This window comes from Macaca nemestrina, chromosome 12 (assembly GCF_043159975.1).
Source record: "Macaca nemestrina isolate mMacNem1 chromosome 12, mMacNem.hap1, whole genome shotgun sequence".
Taxonomy (NCBI): Eukaryota; Metazoa; Chordata; class Mammalia; order Primates; family Cercopithecidae; genus Macaca; species Macaca nemestrina.
In genome coordinates, this window is record NC_092136.1 from 10535556 (window position 1) to 10556341 (window position 20786).

Sequence of the window (20786 nt, forward strand, 5' to 3'; positions counted from 1 at the left end):
ATTTTTTAATATTTTTAGTAGAGATGTAGGTTTCACCATGTTGGCCAGGATGGTCTCAATCTCCTGGCCCTGTGAACCGCCCGCCTTGGCCTCCCAAAGTGCTGGGATTACAGGTCTGAGTCACCGCACCCAGCCTCTTTTTTTTTTTTTTTTTTGAGATGGAGTCTCGCTTTGTCACCCAGGCTGGAGTGCAGTGGTGTGATCTCGGCTCACTGCAACATCCGCCTCCTGGGTTCAAGTGATTCTTCTGCCTCAGCCTCCCAAGTAGCTGGGATTACAAGTGCATGCCACCAAGTCCAGATAATTTTTGTATTTTTAGTAAGACGGGGTTTCACCACCTTGGCCAGGCTAGTCTTGAACTCCTGGCCTCAAGTAATCTGCCCGCCTCAGCCTCCCAAAGTGCTGGGGATTACAGACATGAGCCATTAAGCCCAGTCTTTTTTTTTTTTTTTGAGACAGGGTATGACTCTATCACCCGGGCTAGAGTGCAGCAGCACAATCTTGGCTCACTATAACCTCTGCCTCCTGGGCTCAATCCATCCTCCCACCTCAGCCTCCCGAGTAGCTGCAACTATAGGGCCACAGCAATATGCCCGGCTACCTTTTGTATTTTTTGTAGAGATAGGGTTTTGCCAGCTTGTCCAGGCTGGTACTGAACTCAACAATTCAAGCGATCTGCCCACCTTGGCCTCCCAAAGTGTGGGGATTATAGACATGAGCTACCACTCCCAGCATAAGACTCTGTCTCTTAAAAAAAGTCATGTGCCTGTAGCAAGTCCCTATTTATTAATTTATTTTTAGACAGGGTCTTGTTCTGTTGCCCAGGCTGGAGTGCAGTGGTATCATCTTGGCTCACTGCAGTCTTCGTCTCCTGGGCTCAAGTGATCTTCCTCTTGAGCACCTGGGACTACAGGCATGTGCCACCAAGCCCGCTAATTTTTGTATTTTTTGTGCAGACAGGATTTCTCCATGTTGCCCAGGCTGGTCTCGAACTCCCTGGGCTCAAGCAATCCTCTCACCTTGGCCTCCTAAAGTGCTGGGATCACAGAAGTGAGCCATTGCGCACGGCCATATGAAACATCTTGTAACTGGGAGCTGGAGTCCCTTGTTTTTTAACCCTTCCTCCCTCACTGTATCCAGAAACCGTCTTTGCATCCTTTGATTCTGAGCAACTATGGTTATCAACTGCCAAGAGCCAATAAACCAGAGGAGCATTCAGTGTTGGAGAGCTTGTAAAACTGGCAGGCACTCACCAGTGGAGAGCCTGGATGCTCCCACCCCCAAAATTAACTGTGACTGCTCCACTTGAGAAACAGTCACATTCCTTTACTATCCCACTGTAGATGGGAGGCAGAGGCTGCTCCCTCTTCCCAGCCAGGGTAGGAGCCTCCCTCACAAAGGATAACCAGAAAGCCTGCAACTTAAGCACAAAGCCAAAACCAAGGTGGTTTACTGCCCTTTAGCTCTCTGAGCTACAATCCTCAACACAAGGCAGGGAGATCAGCACTGCAGCCTGGCCCATGAGGCGGGCCGGGCCTCAAACCTGCCTGGGAAAAACCTGACATGGCAAAAGAGGTGAGAACAGAGAGCCACCTCCAGCTCACTCTCCTTCAGGCCTGGAAGCCACAATGCAAAGAGCACTCTCCAAATCTCTTGTCTTCAGAGCCACTTGAAATGCTGGACTCCTCTTGAAAGTAGGCTTCCAGGACCACTTTCATCCCTGAGAATCTGCTTGCTGGGGTCTGGTCTCTAAATCCCCAACTACTGTTAGACTAGCAAACCTTTGTTCAACAGTATTCTGGAGCCCTGGCTCCAGTTGCAAAGCTCAGTGAGATCTGGCTCCTGCCTTCCAGAATCTTAGAAGAGGTAAACTATACAGAAAACTTACTAGAGTCGCTCTGCCCACCTCTGCTGCTTACCAGTTGACTGAACATGAGCAAAGTGACATAACTTCTCTAAATCTGTTTCTTCATTTGGGACATAAAGATACTAGCTGGACCCATTTCACAGAATTAGCGGGAAGATTGAGAAAATCTGGCCGGGCATGGTAGCTCACGCCTGTGATTCCAGGACTTTGGGAGGCCAAGGCAAGCAGATCCCTTGAGCCTAGGAGTTCGAGGCCAACAGGGCGAAACACCGGCTCTACAAAAAAACACAAAAATAGGCCGGGCGCGGTGGCTCAAGCCTGTAATCCCAGCACTTTGGGAGGCCGAGACGGGCGGATCACGAGGTCAGGAGATCAAGACCATCCTGGCTAACACGGTGAAACCCCGTCTCTACTAAAAATACAAAAAATTACCCGGGCGTGGTGGCGGGCGCCTGTAGTCCCAGCTACTCGGAGGCTGAGGCGGGAGAATGGCGTGAACCCGGGAGGCGGAGCTTGCAGTGAGCCGAGATCGCGCCACTGCACTCCAGCCTGGGAGATACAGCGAGACTCCGTCTCAAAAAAAAAAAAAAAAAAAAAAAAAAAAACCACAAAAATTAGCCGGGGTGTGGTGGCATGTGCCTGTAATCCCAGCTACTTGGGAGGCTGATGTGGAAGGATCACTTGAGCCCAGGGAGGTAGACTGAGGCTGCAGTGAGCCATGATCACACTGCGGCACTCCAGCCTGGGTGACAGAGTAAGACCCTGTCTCAAAAGAAAAAAAAAAAAAAGAAAAAAGAAAATCCATGTCAGTGTTTACCATAGAACCTGGTGTTCGGGAATGTCTTGATGATGGATTCTATTATTATCTAGCTTCACTTTGGGGTAGGAACCATTGTTTCCCATCTCCAAGGGTTCTCTGGGCTCTGGGAAGAGCTGCAATACCTAGAAACTTGACTGTAAGTACCAGTATGGCTAAGTTGATTCATGTCATCCTGCTATTCCTTCTATAACAAGGAAAAGTCAAATTCTTGCCATGGCTGGGCCATCAGGCAAAGACGACCTTCTTTCCTAACATAAAACCATCCTGCAGGAAGAGTAGGTGAATGACAAAGTGCCCATGCCTCTGCCCTCTGTGTGGCCCAGAGGATGATGACAGTGGTCCTGCCAGGGTTCTTGCCTTCTTCATCAGTTCCTTAACTCCCTCCTCCCAGAAGAGGTCCACAAAACAACTGATATACCAGTACCACATGGTGCCAAGGGCTGGGGGAAGCTCACACTGCCAGCCTCGCACTTTATGCGGTTCCTCCCATACCAGTGGGTTACCGTAACCATGGAGACCAACAAATTCCTCCATATCACAGGAGAGCCAGCCTGCCAGTAGCCCAGGGCTCTGGGGGATGGGGGTGGTGGGGGTAGGCAGAAGGCAGCCTGTAGCACAGAGGTTTGGCTCACTTTACACAGGACTGTGGGGAGGTAGCAGATCCTAACCAGTGCAGCTGAGGTAGCTGGGCTTCCTCCTAAGCTCGTTTTCTTTGCCTAGTATGTGTGTTCTTGGCATATTTTCTGGGCTCTCTAGACACTCGGTCTCTCTTCCTAGCTCCACTGCTGTACACTGGGGATAATAGTGAAGGGTGCCGTTCCGGAGTTAGACCTGTGATAACCCAGTTCCACCGCTCTGCACATACATGCGCATACACAAAACATTGGAACAATACAGAAAAGATTAGCATGGCCCCTGTGCAAGGATGACACACAAATCTGTGAGGCATTCCTTTTTTTTTTTTTTTTTTTTTTGAGACAAGAGTTTCGCTCTTGTTGCCCAGGCTAGAGTACAGTGGCGCGATCTTGGCTCACCGCAATCTCCACCTCCCGGGTTCAACTGATTCTCCTGCCTCAGCCTCCCAAGTAACTGGGATTACAGGTATGCACCACCATGCCTGGCTAATTTTCCTCAGGTGATCCACCCAGCTCGGCCTCCCAAAGTGCTGGGATTACAGGTGTGAGCTACTGAGCCCGGCCCATATTTTTTAAAAGATTAAAAATTGTATTATTTCAGGCTAGGCATGGTGGCTTATGCCTGTAATCCCAACACTTTGGGAGGCCAAGGTGAGCAGATCACCCAAGGTCAGGAGTTCGAGACCAGCCTGGCCAATGTGGTGAAACCCCATCTCTACTAAAAATACAAAAATTAGCAGGGTATGGTGGCACGCGCCTGTAATCCCAGCTACTAGGGAGGCTGAGGCACGAGAATCACTTGAACCTGGGAGGTGGAGGTTGCAGTGAGCCGAGATTGTACCACTGCACTCCAGCCTGGGCTACAGAGTGAGATTCTGTCTCAAAAAAAAAAAAAAAAAATTTTTTTTTGAATAAATAAAAATAATAAGAAAAAAGAATAGGTCAGAATTGTGGTACAAGGAGCTACCCAGATCTACACATACTAAAAGGAAAGTGGTCATCTATCCTACGCGTCTTCCTGTGATCCAGGTTAAGTCCTCTTATCCCTTGTTTATCTCAAATCCAGACACTGTCTTAGCTGGGAGTGGTCGCTCACTTCTCTGGACTCTCAGCACTCTATCTGTACCCTTCATTTCTTCTTCTTTTGTAAGAGATGAAGTCTTGCTCTCTCGCCCAGGCTGGACTGCAATGGCACAATCACAGCTTACTGCATCCTCAAACTCCTGGGCTCAAAGGATTCTACTGCTTCAGCCTCTCAAATAGTTGGGACTACAGGTGTGTGCCACTATACCTGGCTAGTTTTTTATTTATTTCTTTTGTAGAGATGGCATCTTGCCATCTTGCCCAGGCTGGCCTCAAACTCCTAGGCTCAAGCAATCTTCCTGCCTCAGCCTCCCAAAGTGCTGGGATTATAGGCGTGAGCCACCACACCCAGCCCCACTAATTTCTTGTTTGTGTCCCCATACCTTAACCCCCTCATGCTCTGACAGATCAGAGCCAGTGTCTCCTTCACCTTCATATACCCTCAGTGCCCAACAATGCCCACACCTACTTGGCCCATGTTTTTTTTTTTTTTTTTTTTTTTTGAGACGGAGTCTTGCTCTGTAGCCCGGGCTGGAGTGCAGTGGCCGGATCTCAGCTCACTGCAAGCTCCGCCTCCCGGGTTTGCGCCATTCTCCTGCCTCAGCCTCCTCAGTAGCTGGGACTACAGGCGCCCGCCACCTCGCCCGGCTAGTTTTTTTTTTGTATTTTTAGTAGAGACGGGGTTTCACCGTGTTAGCCAGGATGGTCTCGATCTCCTGACCTCGTGATCCGCCCGTCTCGGCCTCCCAAAGTGCTGGGATTACAGGCTTGAGCCACCGCGCCCGGCCCGGCCCATGTTATAATACGTAGGGAACAAGAGAGGCACAACTTTTTCATCTTTAAAGTTGCCTACTCTCGACCCCAAGATATAAGGGTAAGGGAAGGAAGATCACAACTTCTTGCTACCAGCCCCGTTTCCCCTCTTTCAAGGCATTTGTTGCCCTTGAAGTTGGTTGGTTACTATCTGTCCTTCCTGCTAGACTACACTACAAAAGGAGGGACCTTGGTCTTTTTTTTTGAGACAGTTTCTTCTCTGGCCATCCAGGTTAGAGTGCAGTGGTGCGATCTTGGCTCACTGCAACCTCCGCCTCAGGAGTTCAAGCGATTCTCCTGCCTCAGCCTCCCAAGTAGCTGGGATTACAGGTGCCCGCCACCATGCCTGTTTTTTTTTTTTTTTTTTTTTAAGTAGAGACGGGGTTTTGCCATGTTGGCCAGGCTGCTCTCGAACTCCTGACCTCAGGTGATCTGCCCATCTTGGCCTCCCAAAGTGCTGGGATTACAGGCATGAGCCACTGCACCAGGCCAGGTCTGTCTTATTCATGGCCCAGAACAATGCCCAGCACAATATTCAATATAGTACTGAATGAATAAATGTATACAAATGAATAAATAAGAAAACATGTTGGGGTGTCTTCATGACAGTCTCTGGGACCAAGTGATAACTGACAGCCCACATCAGTGTACTCTGCAAAAAATACCCATGAGGGTAGTGAGCCACGAGATCCCCTATTCCAGCGATGGATGAAAAGTGAGTGATCACCAAGGTGAGCTGGAGACAGACTCAGAATATAGGCACAACCAGGGACCAGCAGGGCCCATCACACTTGCTCCCCTGAATCAAGCCCTAGCCTTCCTTTCATCAGAGGGAAAACCCTCTCCTTCAAACTTCCTGCTGCCCAAGACAACCACCAGGTACTCCCACTTAAGACAGTTCTCTCTGCCTCTCTACATTTAGTTTCTCTACTGCTTTGCTATCAAAACCATTGTGTCTTGCTGTGACAATGAATGCAACTCCAGCCATTCTAAGAGCTACCAATTGGGGACAGACAGTGACTTGTATAAGAATCTAGGAGACATTTATTTATTGTTTGCCACACTAAGAGTTCTGCTTTAATATTTCTTACTTGAACCAATGTACTGACTCTAAGGCCCTGTTAAATGTAGGGTGTCAAAATAATTTCACCCATACACACCTGCCTCCTGTCCTGCTGCACGAATCAGCATTCCCACCCTGCCCCCAACCCCTCCCCAAACTGCCTCCTGTTACAAAAAAGCAAAGGAACTAAAAACGGCAGCTGGGGAGCTCAGTTGACTCACCCAGCATAATCATCTCCTCCCAGAATCTCCCATCTTCTCCTGGGGTTTTTGCCAACACAAAGTAAAAAAGAAGCATGAGATCTTAAAACAAAACAAAAAAAAACTCTCTCAGCATTTATGCAACAGTCTTTCTACCTGGGTACAGATTTAACCCTTTGTTTCTGCCCTTTCCAATGTGGTTTCCTTAAAATTTGCTTGTATGCTGAGGATAAGATCCAGTCTGGAGCTGGGAAACAGGCCTTCTAGACCCCCCAGACCCAGCACTGCTGCTGGAAAGTGCAGAACAAGACATGTGCCTCTTCCTGCTGCATCTTTCTCTGGAAGTGAAGAAATACTGCCTTCCTACTCCTCCAGTTTCAAAGAGGGAGTTGAAGAAGAAGGAGGAAATGTCAGAAAAAAACACCGGGACAAAGTTTGTTGCCCCAGAAGTCACCATGGCCAGAGGTCACAGCGCATCAGAAACCACCCCAAGGCTGTCACTGCCACCCTCACCTCAGAACTGTCTCCCTGTTGGGCCCGGCTGCAAAGTGGCTACTCCACTTAAGTGACAACTAAAAATCCAACTGGCTGATCTTTCTAGAAGCAAGCCCTTACAGGGCTGCTCCTGCTGACAGGGAGAGGTGCTATCTTTCTCCTGCAGCAGATCACTAAAAACCCAAGCAGGAGAGGGCACCTAAGTTGTGGAATGAGGGCATCCTGTTTCAGGTGCTACCGGACTATGGATCAAATCAGCTGACATGGAGAACCCAGACAAACCTAGCCCTCAAGGCAATCACAGAAGACAAGGGCAGCTCTCCAGCAACTTTTCTGGGTAGGAAGAGGAGGGTGCTTCTTTTTTGCCATCTGGCGTATAGGAGGACGACTTACTTGTACGATGGATAGTGCCATGACCACAAAATATGATTTAAAAAAAATTTTTTATTTGAGACAGAGTCTCACTCTATCGCCCAGGCTGGAGTGGAGTGGTGTGTCATCTCAGTTCACTGCAACCTCTACCTCCCGGGTTCAAGTGATTCTCCTGCCTCAGCCTCCCGAGTAGCTGGGAGTACAGGTGTGCACCACCAGGACCAGATTTTTTTTTTTTTTTTTTTTTTGGTATTTTTAGTAGAGATGGGGTTTTACCATGTTGGCCAGGCTGGTCTCAAACTCCTGTCCTCAAGTGATCTGACTGCCTCGGCCTCCCAAAGTGCTGGGATTACAGGCGTGAGTCACTGCACCCAGCTGAATACAAAATAAAGAGACACTTCCACAGGCAAATGCAAATCTGTTGCAGCATATTAGTCAAGAAATCCCCAAGTTACCAAAAGTTCTGTTCTGAGAAGGAACTCTTTTTCCATAGAAACATGTTACAAATGGTAGCTGTGTTCTCAGGTCAGCCCATAAGGTCCCAGCATAGTATTTCAAGTGGTACGTGAATCGTACCTAAGAGTTAAACCATAGCCCAGAACAGGAAATGGATTCAGAGTTCCAACTCAGGACCTGGGAACAGATCTTTGCTCTCCAAGCACCATGGGCAGCAGACACTGGGGCTCCCTAGCCTTCAAGCTCTGGGTGAGGGCTTGAATCAAGAAGACTTGAGCCAGGTGCGGTGGCTCAATCCTGTAATCCCAGCACTTTGGGAGGCCGAGGTGGGCGGATCACGAGGTCAGGAGATTGAGACCATCCTTGCTAACATGGTGAAACCCCATCTCTACTAAAAATACAAAAAATTAGCCGGGCGTGGTGGTGGGCACCTGTAGCCCCAGCTACTGGGGAGGCTGAGGCAGGAGAATGGCATGAACCCGGGAGGCGAAGCTTGCAGTGAGCCAAGATCGGGTCACTGTACTCCAGCCTGGGCAACAGACCCAGACTCCGTCTCAAAAAAAAAAAAAAAAGGAAGACTTGAACAAGAGAGCTTCAAAGCATTTGGGGTAGAGCTTAAGGCTGGGTAGGAGAGAGGGTCTGAGGAGATATAAACCCAGATGGAGATGAGGAATGAGGCTAGAGGAAAAATTTTAAATGGGTGCTGCCTTACACAAGAGAAGAGCTAATTAAGGAAGACCAGGTAGAACAACTTCCAGCTAGAGGAGACAAGACAACCTGCAACAGTACCCTGACATATCAGGGGCAAAAAATGCTCTTTACAACTGTCTTCCCTACTAGGCAGCTGACGTGGGGGCTATGCTTCATACCTGCCTTACTCAGCTTGCCACTGCTGCTGCAGTCTCAACCCTGCGCTGATGGCTGGATCCTGTTACTAAGTGGCCATGGCCTAGGCAGGTATCCTGGCCAGCTTGCCAGATCAATGGAGGATTCATTTGTCAGCAGTTAGGTGAAGAGTGGAAAGCCCGAGCTTCTTAGTGAGACTGAGTATATGTCAGCTTATGGCTTTAGGCTGAAGGTGCCCCTCAAAGCCAACCACTGCTGTTTATTCGCTAGTGGCAATGACAATTTTGCTCCAAGGGGGCCCTTGCTGTTTGTACTTTCTACTTAGGAGCAAAGTATGGCAAACCAGAGGACAGTCATTTTCCATTACATGTGCCTTATTAAAAAGTACTTTTTTTTTTGAGACAGGGTCTCTGTCACCCAGGCCAGAGTGCAGTGGCACAATCTTGGCTCACTGCAGCCTCGACCTCCCCAGGCTCAGGTGATTCTCCCACCTCAGCCTTCTGAGTAGCTGGGACTATAGGTGCCCACCACCACACCTGACTAATTTTTGTACTTTTGTAGAGATGGGGTTTCGCCACGTTGCCCAAACTCCTCTCAACTGATAGGCGTGAGCCACTGCACCCGACCAAAAGGCACTTTTTATACTTAATTCATCCTTTCAACATCCTATGAAAAGAGTCTGGGCTGGGTGCGGCGGCTCACACCTATAATTCCAGCACTTTGGAAGGCTGAGGCGGGCGGATCACTTGAAGTCAGGCATTCAAGACCAGCCTGACCAACATGGTGAAACTCCATCTCTACTAAAAATACAAAAATCAGCCGGGCGTGGTGGCGGGCACCTGTAGTCCCAGCTACTCAGGAGGCCCAGGTGGAAGGGTCACTTGAGCCTGGGGAGGTCGAGGCTGCAGTGAGTCGAGATCACGCCACTGAACTCCAGCCTGGTTGGTTGACAGAGCAAGACTCCGTCTCAAAAAAAAAAAAAAAAAAAAAAAAAAAAAAGAGTCTGATTGAACTGGTTTCTAAGAGAAGGGAATGGCCCAAGGCATTTCTAACCTCTGTGGTATGAACCTGGGAATGGCACTGTTTGGTGAGATTAGCTCATGCACTGTGGAAGCCCTCAGGAACCAGAACCACCTATTAACAGGTGGCGCTGGGAGGAAGGGGGCCGCTCTTGGGCATTGCTAGATGTGCTGCTACAGAGACTGTGGACAAGGGAACGCTGGGTGTTTTGAAGGAGGCAGCAGCCAAGTCTGTAGCTCTCCACCTCTGAATTCACTCAGAGACGGCAGGGAAGAAAAGATGGCTCCAAGAGGAATACAGCTCCTACCCAACAAATCCTAAAAGGCAGCTCTAACTGGAAATAGGTATGGTGGCATAAATGAAGACCCACCCAGGACACCTCTCATCAGTAGAATTTAGCTTGGTGGCCACAGGCCGTGGCTACCCATTCTGTTGCTCTACATAGTTCATGCTAACTACCAAGGACAAAGAACCCCACAGCCACAGAGGGGTCCCTACCAATTCTTGAAAACAGAAGTTAAAGAGGCCGGGCGCAGTGCTCATGCCTGTAATCCCAGCACTTTGGGAGGCTGAAGCGGGCAGATCACAAGGTCAGGAGATCGAGACCATCCTGGCTAACACGGTGAAACCCCGTCTCTACTAAAAATACAAAAAATTAGCCGGGCGTGGTGACGGGCGCCTGTAGTCCCAGCTACTCGGGAGGCTGAGGCAGGAGAATGGTGTGAACCCGGGGAGGCGGAGCTTGCAGTGAGCAGAGATCGCGCCGCTGCACTCCAGTCTAGGAGAGAGAGCGAGACTCCGTCTCAAAAAAATAAAAAAATAAATAAAATAAAATAGAAGGTAAAGAATCAGAAATTACCAAATATCCACACCATCTAAAGCACTGAGAACAATGCCTGGTGACATGCTGGTTATTTCTATAATTTCATATCCTTTTCCAACTTATTCTGTAGGCTGCTAGAAGATACAGCTTGAACTTCTTTACTCAAAGCTCATCACGAATTCCCTGCATCTCCAAAAGGAGACGGATGTTTTCTCCAGTAGAGCCCTGCAGCTGAAGGCTAAGTTCTGGTCATCTATGTATATGGCTTGAACTTGGACTTGGGTTCAAGTCTGCATCCAGGCAGAAAGGCTGCTGCATAAATGGAGCTAGAAAAGGCTCCAGCAGCTCAACCATTTTATCTCTTCCACAAAAGGCCACTCTCCTCTCCCCTGATGAAAACACACACATCCCACCCTAGATGTATGGACCTGGAAACTCTGCAAATCAACTGTCATTATGGGAAATGTGATCAATGTTTCTCTCTCACACACATGCGTGTGCGCAGTGTGACCAGAGTAAGTCCATTCTCATACACAGTGCTTACTGAAGCTGGGCGCTGCCTCTTTAGCTGTGAGACAAGGGAAACCTGTGTGCATGTATATAGGGAGGGAAGTGATGGTGCTGGTGAAAGCTTAGCCACACTTCCAGCTCCTGGGTGTGTCTGCCATAGAATCCAGCAGCCTCTCTGGCAGCCAGGCCCCTATCGCCACTGTCCTTCACACAACATAACAGGATCGCTGTTTAGGAAGATGGGATTTTTGGTGTTGGGTTTTGTAGCCCATGAACTAGCATACATCTGCCCCATCTCAGGGGTAGTTTCCTGAAACAGCGGCATGTCCTGGGCCCCTGCAGACAGGGTCTGAGAAAGAAAAACAAGATGCCAGAACTAGAAATTTTAGGGTAATAAAGAAGGAATGAAAGTTGGCCACAGTGGCTCATGCCTGTAATCCCAGCACTTTGGGAGATGGAGGTAGGCAGATCATTTGAGGCAAGGAGTCTGAGACCAGCCTAGGCTACATAATGAGACCCCCCATCTCAACAAAGAAAAATTAGCTGGGCGTGGTGGCTCACACCTGTAATCCCAGCACTTTGGGAGGCTGAGGCAGGCAGATCATGAGGTCAGGAGTTTGAGACCAGCCTGAACAACATGGTGTAACCTCATCTCTATTAAAAATACAAAAATTAGCTGGGCGTGGTGGCACGCACCAGTAATCCTAGATACTCAAGAGGCTGAGGCAGGAGAATCGCTTGAACCTGGGAGGCTGAGGTTGCAGCAAGCCAAGATCACACCACTGCACTCAAGCCTGGGCAACAGAGTGAGACTCCATCTCAAAAAAAAAGAAAATTAGCTGGGCGTGGTGGCATGCACCTGTGGTCCCAGCTACTCAGGAGGCTGAGGCAGGAGGACTGCTTGAGCTAAGGAAGTTGAGGCTGCAGTGAGCCTTGATTACACCACTGCACTCCAGCCTGGGTGACAGAGTGAGAATCTCTTAAAAAAGTAGAAGGAATGAAACTGTCCTCTTCTCACAGCTGAAAGCCCTACCCCATGGGAGCAGACTTTTCCCACCTGGTCCTGAGGCCTCACACACACTCCCCTTTACCTTTCTTCACAGACCAGGATTCCTGCTGGTATCTCCACTCTACCCTGACAGCTCTACCATGTCAAGTGACCGTGGTATCTAACGCTGATGCTGGTTACCCCATGAAGAGATAACCAAGGTCATGTGAGCTGGGCTGACACGTTCTGCTGCACTTGTTTACAGACAAGGGGATTAAAACAACCTGTCAAGGGAGGGGGGGGAGCCCACGGGCAAGCACTGGCAACACGGCATAGAGGCCTCCCGCCAAGAAATTTTTTGCTCAAATATAAAGCAGAAATCTCTCACCAAACCAGCTAACTATGCCAAATACCACTTATGGTCAAGTGACCTTGAGGCACTGCTCAATTTTTCCAATGTTCTTTGGGTTTTTTGGGGGGTGGAGTGGAGGGGAAATTAGGGAGGTAGGCAACATAAGGTCCCTAAAAAGCCCCAAGTTCAATTAACACCCAAGCAAAGCATGTAGGGCTTAAAAAAGACGAGATGTCTTAAGGCTATATTTGTATAAAGCAAGCATTCAATTCTCAGATGCCTAAACTCCCAATCAGAAATCCAAATGCCAAAACAGAACTTTCTGTGACCACTTAGGTTGGAATTGGGAGGAAAGGAATTCCTCTTAGGTGCAGTTCCAGGGCAGAGGGGATCAGGTAGCAGGGAGTCTGGACACCAGGCCAAAGTCATCCTCTCTAACCAGAGGGTCAACCTGACAATGATAGTCGGTGGCCACAAGACACAGGAAGGAAGAGGGAAAGGTGGTCAGCACCTGAGACCCCGGCCTCAGGCAGTACAGGCCGCAGAAACTATATGGCTGTGGTGCAAAAGCTGACCCCTGGATCTGTGAAATTACAGGCTTTCCACCGCTCCTCTGCAAAACCATCTGTCACAGCCCCTAATAACCAATCCTCGGGTTGGGCACAGTAGCTCACACCTGTAATCCCAGTCCCTTGGGAGGCCGAGGCAGGCGGATCACCTGAGTTTGGTAGTTCAAGACCAGCCTGGCCAACATGGTGAAGCTCTGTCTCTACCAAAAATACAAAAATTAGCTGGGCGTGGTGGCGCATGCCTGTAGTCTCAGCTACTCGGGAGGCTGAGGCAGGAGAATCACCTGAATCTGAGGTGTGGAGGTTGCAGTAAGCCGAGATCGCGCCACTGCACTCCAGAGCGGGCAACAGAACAAGACTCCGTCTCAGAAAAAAATAAAATAAAATAAACAGTCCTCCCCATTCAGCAGGGTCGGGCTACTACTGGCTGGTCTCTGCCTCAGGCTCTCAAGTCTTAGCAGCAAGAGGATGTTTCCATTTGGGTTTTCCCACAGCTGGCTGTGGAGGTTGGCAGAAGGCTAAAGTGGTACCCCTTTCCTAGCCAGCCAAAGGGGGAACGTGAAACAATTGCTGGCAGCCTGTGCTCCCACTCCAACATCCCCTTTCTCGCAAAGGAGCAGCTACCACTCTCTTGACCTTTCATCCACAGTCTTGTTGAGGCCAGGGAAGATGCACCCAACCTAAGAAAACTGAAGGTAGTAAGTTAGCGACAAGAGAACGCAGTTTAGGAACTAAAGAACCTGGCTTTCGGGGAAAAGGGGGTATTGTACTCTAAGGGATTCTAAGAAGAAACTCGCCAAACCACCCAGCCAGCTCTTCTGAAGAGCAGGGGTATTTAGAAGTGCTTTTCATTTTCCAAGCTATTAGAGAACAGGGTGGCCTTGGACAGACCTGGTTACAGCAGAATGAGTGCACACACCTGCCACAGAGTGCCAGCCCGGGACAGTAACGTGCTCCAGAGTTCACATACTCACGCGCCCAGAAATCTCCTCCAGATCACTGCTGACAGGCAGAGCAGGGAGGTGGACTGAGTCCCGCTCTGAGCTGGTCACTCCAGTTTGCCTGGCAGGGTGGGGGTGGGGGTGGGGGCAGGGAGAAGTTGGGGAGAGGAGGAGGAGGAGGAGGAAGGGAGATTACTATTCTCTATTTTCAAGCCCTGCCCCTAAAACCAGGGAGGGAAGCGGCGGGGCTCCTGTTGCAGGAGCTCCAATCTCTAGGCACTACAGAGCCAACCAGCTGCATAAGAATTTTGGAGAACATGCACATCAAACAAACTGGGAAAAGGAGGGGAAACCAACCAGGGTAGAAGTGGGTAGGTCCCCTGCCAAGAACTCTGAATGGTACTCCTATCAGAACTAAAACATAACAGGAGGTGGGCAGGTTTGTGGCCTCTGGGAAAAGGCAGGAGGGAAAGCAGTAAAGACCGGACAAGCATGGGAACAAAACTCACTCCCTGGCAGGAGACGACAGCCTATGGAGTCAGAAGTGAAATGCTGTCCCAGTAAACCTTTCCCAGTAGGACAATCACATTCTAACCTTAGGTCAATTTTCATATGCTTCGCCGGCTGTGACCTGGACCCTGCAGTGTGGAACACGGTCACTTCTACAACCCTGTAAGTTAAGGCCTGCCACTCCAAGCACTTGTGAGGGAAGAGGGACTCTCACTGGCTGTGTTGTGCAATCTAGTCTGTGGCCAAGGGCAAAGCAGAAGCCACAGATGACGGGCCCTCCCACAGGGAGAGGAAAGCTCCTCCCTTTCCAGAACAGAGCCCAAGGCTGCCACAGAGAGGTGCTGTTTAGTGACAGAAATATTTGTCAGGAGTGACCAGAGGAACGGCCACTACGTACTTCCTCTTTCTCACCAACTGCTACCATCAGCCTCCACTGGCTGCCTCTGAAAACCCTGCAGAACCTCCGGTGGCAGGAGTGTTCTCTGAGTCATTCCCTCAAGAGAAAAGGGAAAGTGGGCCTGACTCCTGGGCCTGAAGAAGCCTCCCAGTGCCCTCAGCCAGTCCTTGCTGCAGAGCAAAAGCCAAGGACTGAAATCCCGGACGGCCTACTCTTCACCCACACCTGCATACAGTAAAAGCACTCCCTCTTACTCTAGAAAAGGCACGTGGCGGTGGGGGAAGCACCAACACTCATCTCCACAGCCACACAGCACTGGGAAAAGGAACTGATGGCTTCATATTTAAAGCCTTAAAAAACCAACTTTCTGTACGCACACACGTACACACGCACAAATACGTATATACACACACACAAACATAACTGATTTTATCTATGTGTGTGTAGGCATATACACATATACATGTAAAATTGATATCCAGATTAGATCCATGTGGTTTCTGGATTTTTGCCCACAACTGTATTATGAGCTGGCTGTCTCCCCTTCCCTGCCTGCAGCTCCAGGCTAACTCTCTTCCCTTCCTAGAGTCTCACTCGGGGTTCCAGCCACCTGTCTTCAAACGCAGAATGGTGTCTCAGACCTCCAGGTCTTGGCCACAGCTTTCCACTGCCTGGAACACTTTCCCACTAACAGTCACTCCCATTCCTCTTCGTGGTGAGCCTCAGCTCAGACATCGCTTCCACCAGGAAGCTTTCCTGATCCATGCATCACTTCACAGGGTCTCTCCGGACATTTCCCAGCTCAGGCCTTCCTGCACTAGCACTTCACTGCTTGCTGAACAGCCTGACTCCTTCACAACTCTTGTTGGCTGTCTTGTTCACTATTACACAGACTGAGAGCAGCATAAGGGAATTTCCAAGACTAGACCACTCTGTGTCTTCAGTGCACAGGCACAGCGCCTGGCACCTAACAGCCTCTCCAGAAATGCTTTCCTAACTCACCATGGGAAGTCTTGGGGTCAGAGTCTTCTTGCTTTTCTCAGAGTGACTCCTCACCCAAAAGCTCTTTGCACAGCTCTGCTCCATGTGACCCCTTTTAGCCTGGGTCAGGGCTAGAATGCTGGTGCCCACTTTTAAACCATTCCCAGCCAGGCGCCACGGCTCATGTCTGTAATCCCAACACTCTGGGAACCCAGGTGGGAGGATCGCTCGAGCCTAGGATTTGACACCAGCCTGGGCAATATTATAAGACCCTGTCTCCACCAAAATACAAAATATAAAATAAATAATCATTCCCTAGGGCCTCTGGCACCTCTATGGACACAGTCTCTGGCAGGATTTCAGAGCTCCTCTCCGGTGTGCAGAATTGGGGCCTGCTACCCTTCCACTTGTCCTTTCCCAGCCTGCCTTCTGCCATAAGGGCTGCAGCCAGCCCCTCTTAAGTGATGGCAATGGGGGCACAGTGCCAAGGGCCTAAGATCCATTCTAGACCCAACTCTGTGCAAACAATTTATGTCACCTTGGGCAAGTCATTCACCCTCTTATAAAATGAGGCACCGGAGACAAGCCCTGAGTGTCTTCCTGTGTGGATGCGACAGTCCTCAGTGCCTCTGTGCTCACAAGCCTTCCAGCCCTCTTCAAGACCACAGCAGGAAGTGGGCATCGTCTGCATGTCCTGAAGATCGCTTCCTGACCTTGACTTACGTCAAGACAACCTGCCTAAAAGTCTGGCTCCGGAAGTAAACCTCACCTAACATGACTAAACACCAGGTTGGAAAATCTCTTCCGCCTAAGGCTGAAAAAATTAAAAGCAACCTAGGTAGACAACTCCAGAAATCAAGGTAGTAAGCAGCAGCACACCCCAGAAACATGACAACCCTGAACTCAGGGTGCCCTCGAGAAGGATCATCTCCCTCCCTAGACTTCATTTACTCACAATTTACAAGCTCCTGGCCCCTCCCAGACACTCCACATACCATAAATGTAGCCACAAGGCGCAGGGAAAGGCACAGTCTATTTCCAACAGGCCCCAGGGCTCTGCAGCCTTACTTTGAGCAGCCCAGAGTAGGCACAGCCCCTGTTAGGGTAAATGGCACACCTAGTTCCTAGCACCTGCCCCCACCTGCAGCATGATTCCCTCGGAAGCTCGGTGAGTCTGCAGGCTTCCAGGTGGGGAGCTGCCTGCCTGCCTGCCTGCCTGCCTGCCTGCCACGAGCAGGTAATCCATGAAGAATAACTGAGTTGGCAAAGCCTAGCAAGCAGCAGTTTCAGCCTCTCTGCCCAGAGCGGGGGTGGGTGGGGTGAGGGGGGAGCAGGGAGGCAAGTACAAGCAGACCAGTTTAACAGGTCCTTATTTCCACCACCCCACACAGCTGGTGCCTTCTTCACCAGTCCAATAAAAGGAGATTCAAAAGTCAGATGGCGCTTTCATACTACACATCACAAAGACTAGAATCAAGGAAGAAAACGGTCATCCTTTTCACTCTTCCCCCACCCACAGTGGTCTCGGAAAACATGGTCCCTAATCTCACAGTTCGCAGGTCAACCAGGAAAAGCAACTGATCTGCTCCGAGAGGCTCAAAGGAAAATCTGGGTCCTCGCCATCATCAGGCGCTGAGCTGGTGTGAAATCAGTTCTTCCTGTGCCATGCTCCTGGGCTTTTCTCCCGCTATAAATAACTCCAGCCTTCTGACAGACCACATGACCTCTCCAACGCTGGACAAAATGCCCAACACTAGTGTTCCTCTGCCCACCCATCAAAAAAGAGGCGCAAGACTGAGACCACTGTAACCAGGAGCAACAACGCAGGTAGACACGTTGGTGTCTGGGCAAAGTGTCAGGGGCAAGGACAGAACTCAGCAAGGCCAGGAGGGCAAGGACAGAACTCAGCAAGGCCAGGAGGGCTTGGCTCTCTGGCTCTGGTCCCTACTCCAAGAAGCCAGACAGTTTCCTCAGCAGTGCATCCTCCCTGCGGTTTCCTCTCCGAGTTCTTAACACAATCCAGCAATGGTGTAAATCTTCTCCCTCATCTTCTCATCCTGAAAAAGCACTTCTTTGTAGTCATTACCACACCTACTTAAGATACTGGTTAAGACTTGTGACTTACACAGCCAAAGAATCAGACAGACAGATATCTGATTTACAAACCGACATGGACGCACTTCCCTAAGGGTAGCTGTAATAGAGAATGCCCACATTACAATTTTTTAAATTAAATTTTTTTTTTTTGAGACAAGGTCTCAAGCAATCCTCCTACCTCTGCCTCCCAAGTAGCTGGGACTACAGGCCTGCACCACCACGCCCAGCTAACTTTTCTTTTTTTATACAGACAGTGTTTCGCTATGTTGCCCAGGCTGTTTTCAAACTCCTGGACTCAAGCAATCTGTCCACCTCCACCTCCCAAAGTGCTAGGATTACAGGCATGAGCAACCGCACCCAGCCTCATGTTACGATGTTAAAAAGTTTTGTTTCACAAATAATTCATTGAGAGGTGACCATGTGCAAAGTACTCCAACAGTTTCTAGGTGTCCAAAGTGATACAGAGAAGGATAAAATACAGCCCACCCTTCAAAGAAGGTAACAATCTAGTAGGAGATAAGCACAAATCACACAATCCAGTGTGGGACGCAAATCCAGGAACTGAAGTTATGGTCAGCCTATTCCCCCAATTTACTGTCTATGGCTTTTTTTTTTTTTTTTTTTTCAGAGGAACAATGGGCTAAGAGAGATCTAAAGGTCCCCGTATCACTTCCAGTTAGGACCTGGCCTTCCATGAATGAGGATGCCTGCCCATGGCGTCAGCCACGGTGAGAGTTAGGCAGTGCTGGAATGAGAAGAAGCCAGTTCTGGGAAACTCACTGAAGAACCAGTCATTTAGCTTTTCTCGTCTTTCATCTCCCTCTGGAAACTTGAGACAGGCCCAGTATACAAGCAAAGGTGACATGAGAAGTGCTTAAAAATCCCAAGTTGAAAAAAATGCCGCTCAAGACTCGGTAATGGAAATGAAGTTGGAAAAAGCCCCTAATAATACGAACAGAAGAAGTTCTCTTGGGCAGGAGGTGGAAGGGATTCCTGAAGTTCTATATCCAAAACCCCAATATCACAATGCTAGCTGTGACCAAGGAGGCACATTTATATATTTTTCCTTTACTTCCCAATTATTGGTTGTCTGGTTTCCCTAATTCCCATTCAACCAGTTCTACAGCTTAGCTCATAAAACTATACCTTGGCCAAGTGTGGCGGCTCACACCTGGTATTCCAGCGCTTTGGAGGGCTAAGGCAGGCGGATCACTTGAGCCTAGGAGTTCAAGACCAGAAAGGGCAACATGGGGAAACCCTGTCTCTACAAAAAATGCAAAAAATTTGCTGGGTGTTGTGGCACATGACTGTGGTCCCAGCTACTCAGGAGGCTAAGGTCGGGGGACAGCTTGAGCCTGAGAGGCAGAGGTTGCAGTGAGCCAAGATGATGCCACTGCACTCCAGCCTGGGTGAGAGAGTGAGACCCTGTCTCAATAAATACATAAATAACCGTACCCTTATCCATCAGGCTACCAGCAGGTTCAGAGCTCTTCAGGAAGATAGGGAGGAACGAATACTAACTCCTGACAGTGCCTGGCAAGAAACAAAATTCCCTAGACAGACAGAAGATTCTATGCCATCTAAAAAAAGAAAAGTCAGTTAATCAGAGCCTGGGGGGTAAAGATTAAGGCCCCAGTCTTCTGTTAGGAAAAAGACACAATTCTGAAGCTAGTTCTCCTATCTTAAATGGGAAATGCTAGGGAGATGGTTGGTCCAAATCACCTCAAAAGAAAATCACTTCTTGAAATTAAAACAAAAAACAAAAAAAACACAGATGAGAGTGAATGGGAACTGGTTTATTTAAAAACCTTTCCTGTACAGTAGACAGTGAATTAGCTACACAAGCCTCTTCAGAAATGATGTACCAAGAGGAATTTGATAATAGAAGCATTCTGAATGTGAAACTGGGAGTTCAGCACCTAAACGTTTCTTATTGAGAAAAATCCTCACACCAGTCATAATGAAGGTTTAACATCAGTGTTTGACATTTTGTCATTAAGAGATTGGTTTTAACAGTCTGGATTTGGCAGCCTGCCTTATCGGCTGTTTCACAAGCAGTTTCTGTGGTTTCAAGAAAGGCAGGGTGTTTGCTTTTAAACACTACTTTTTTTTTTTTTGAGACTGAGTCTCACTCTATTGCCCAGGCTGGAGTGCAGTGGCGCAATCTCTGCTCACTGCAACCTCTGCCTTCTGGGTTCAAGCAATTCTCGTGCCTCAGCCTCCCGAGCAGCTGGGATCAGAGGCACGCCACTATGCCTGGCTAATTTTGGTATTTTTAGTAGAGACAGGGTTTCACCATGTTGACCAGGCTGGTCTCCAACTCCTGACCTCAGGTGATCTGCCCACCTCGACCACCCAAAGTAACACTATCTTAAAGTATATATTTCAGAATAGGGTCCAACCATTCCAAGACAGAAAGAGGGAATGAAAACCAAACGAAATAAAGGAATGTGGTGCTACCAAACAGAACGGGAGCACACCAGAGAGCAGAGTAGGAAAAGACGTTATTCACCACCCGCACCAAAATGGCAAGACAAGCCAACTTAGTACTTCTTACAGCCAAGTTAGAAAATTAGGACACAAAAGTGGCACTAAAGACATGATATTAATAAAGGGAAATCCCTACACAGAATTTCGTCTCTCCAAAATCAACTTACCTGGCCTAAATCTACCTGTTTACTTGAAAAAACACAACAAAACCACCCGACAGGGCCACATCAATGAAAAAGACTGTCATCTAATCAATTAGTAGCCACACCTCTCTGCCAGCACGAGATGTCGGTAATTAAGGTAGAGATTTTTCTCCCTGGGAATACAAGTACAGAAGGGCAGAGCCCCTATGGACCTAACCCATTATGACAGCCTTTTCATTAGCAAGGAAAGCATTGCCACACTCTCCAAGGAAGCCATGGCCACAGCATTAAAGAACACCTGAGTGAACAGCAGCT

General features: G+C 49.0%; 1 protein-coding gene and 1 non-coding gene across 14 annotated transcripts in view; one reads left to right on the forward strand and one right to left on the reverse strand.

The window, feature by feature from the left end:
- Positions 1-20786, reverse strand: part of LOC105469491 (microtubule affinity regulating kinase 2) — a 76927-nt gene that overhangs the window by 26222 nt on the left and 29919 nt on the right. The window contains exon 1 of one of the 13 annotated variants that reach the window (XM_011720550.3): positions 13832-13946. The exons of the other annotated variants lie outside the window; for them this stretch is intronic. The gene's annotated coding sequence lies outside the window, so the exon portion shown is untranslated. Of the gene's footprint in view, positions 1-13831; positions 13947-20786 lie in introns of those variants that run through there. 13 annotated transcript variants of the gene reach the window in all.
- LOC112424590 (U6 spliceosomal RNA) lies at positions 3544-3647 on the forward strand. The gene has a single exon (XR_003015380.1). It is a non-coding gene; the product is annotated as a U6 spliceosomal RNA (small nuclear RNA).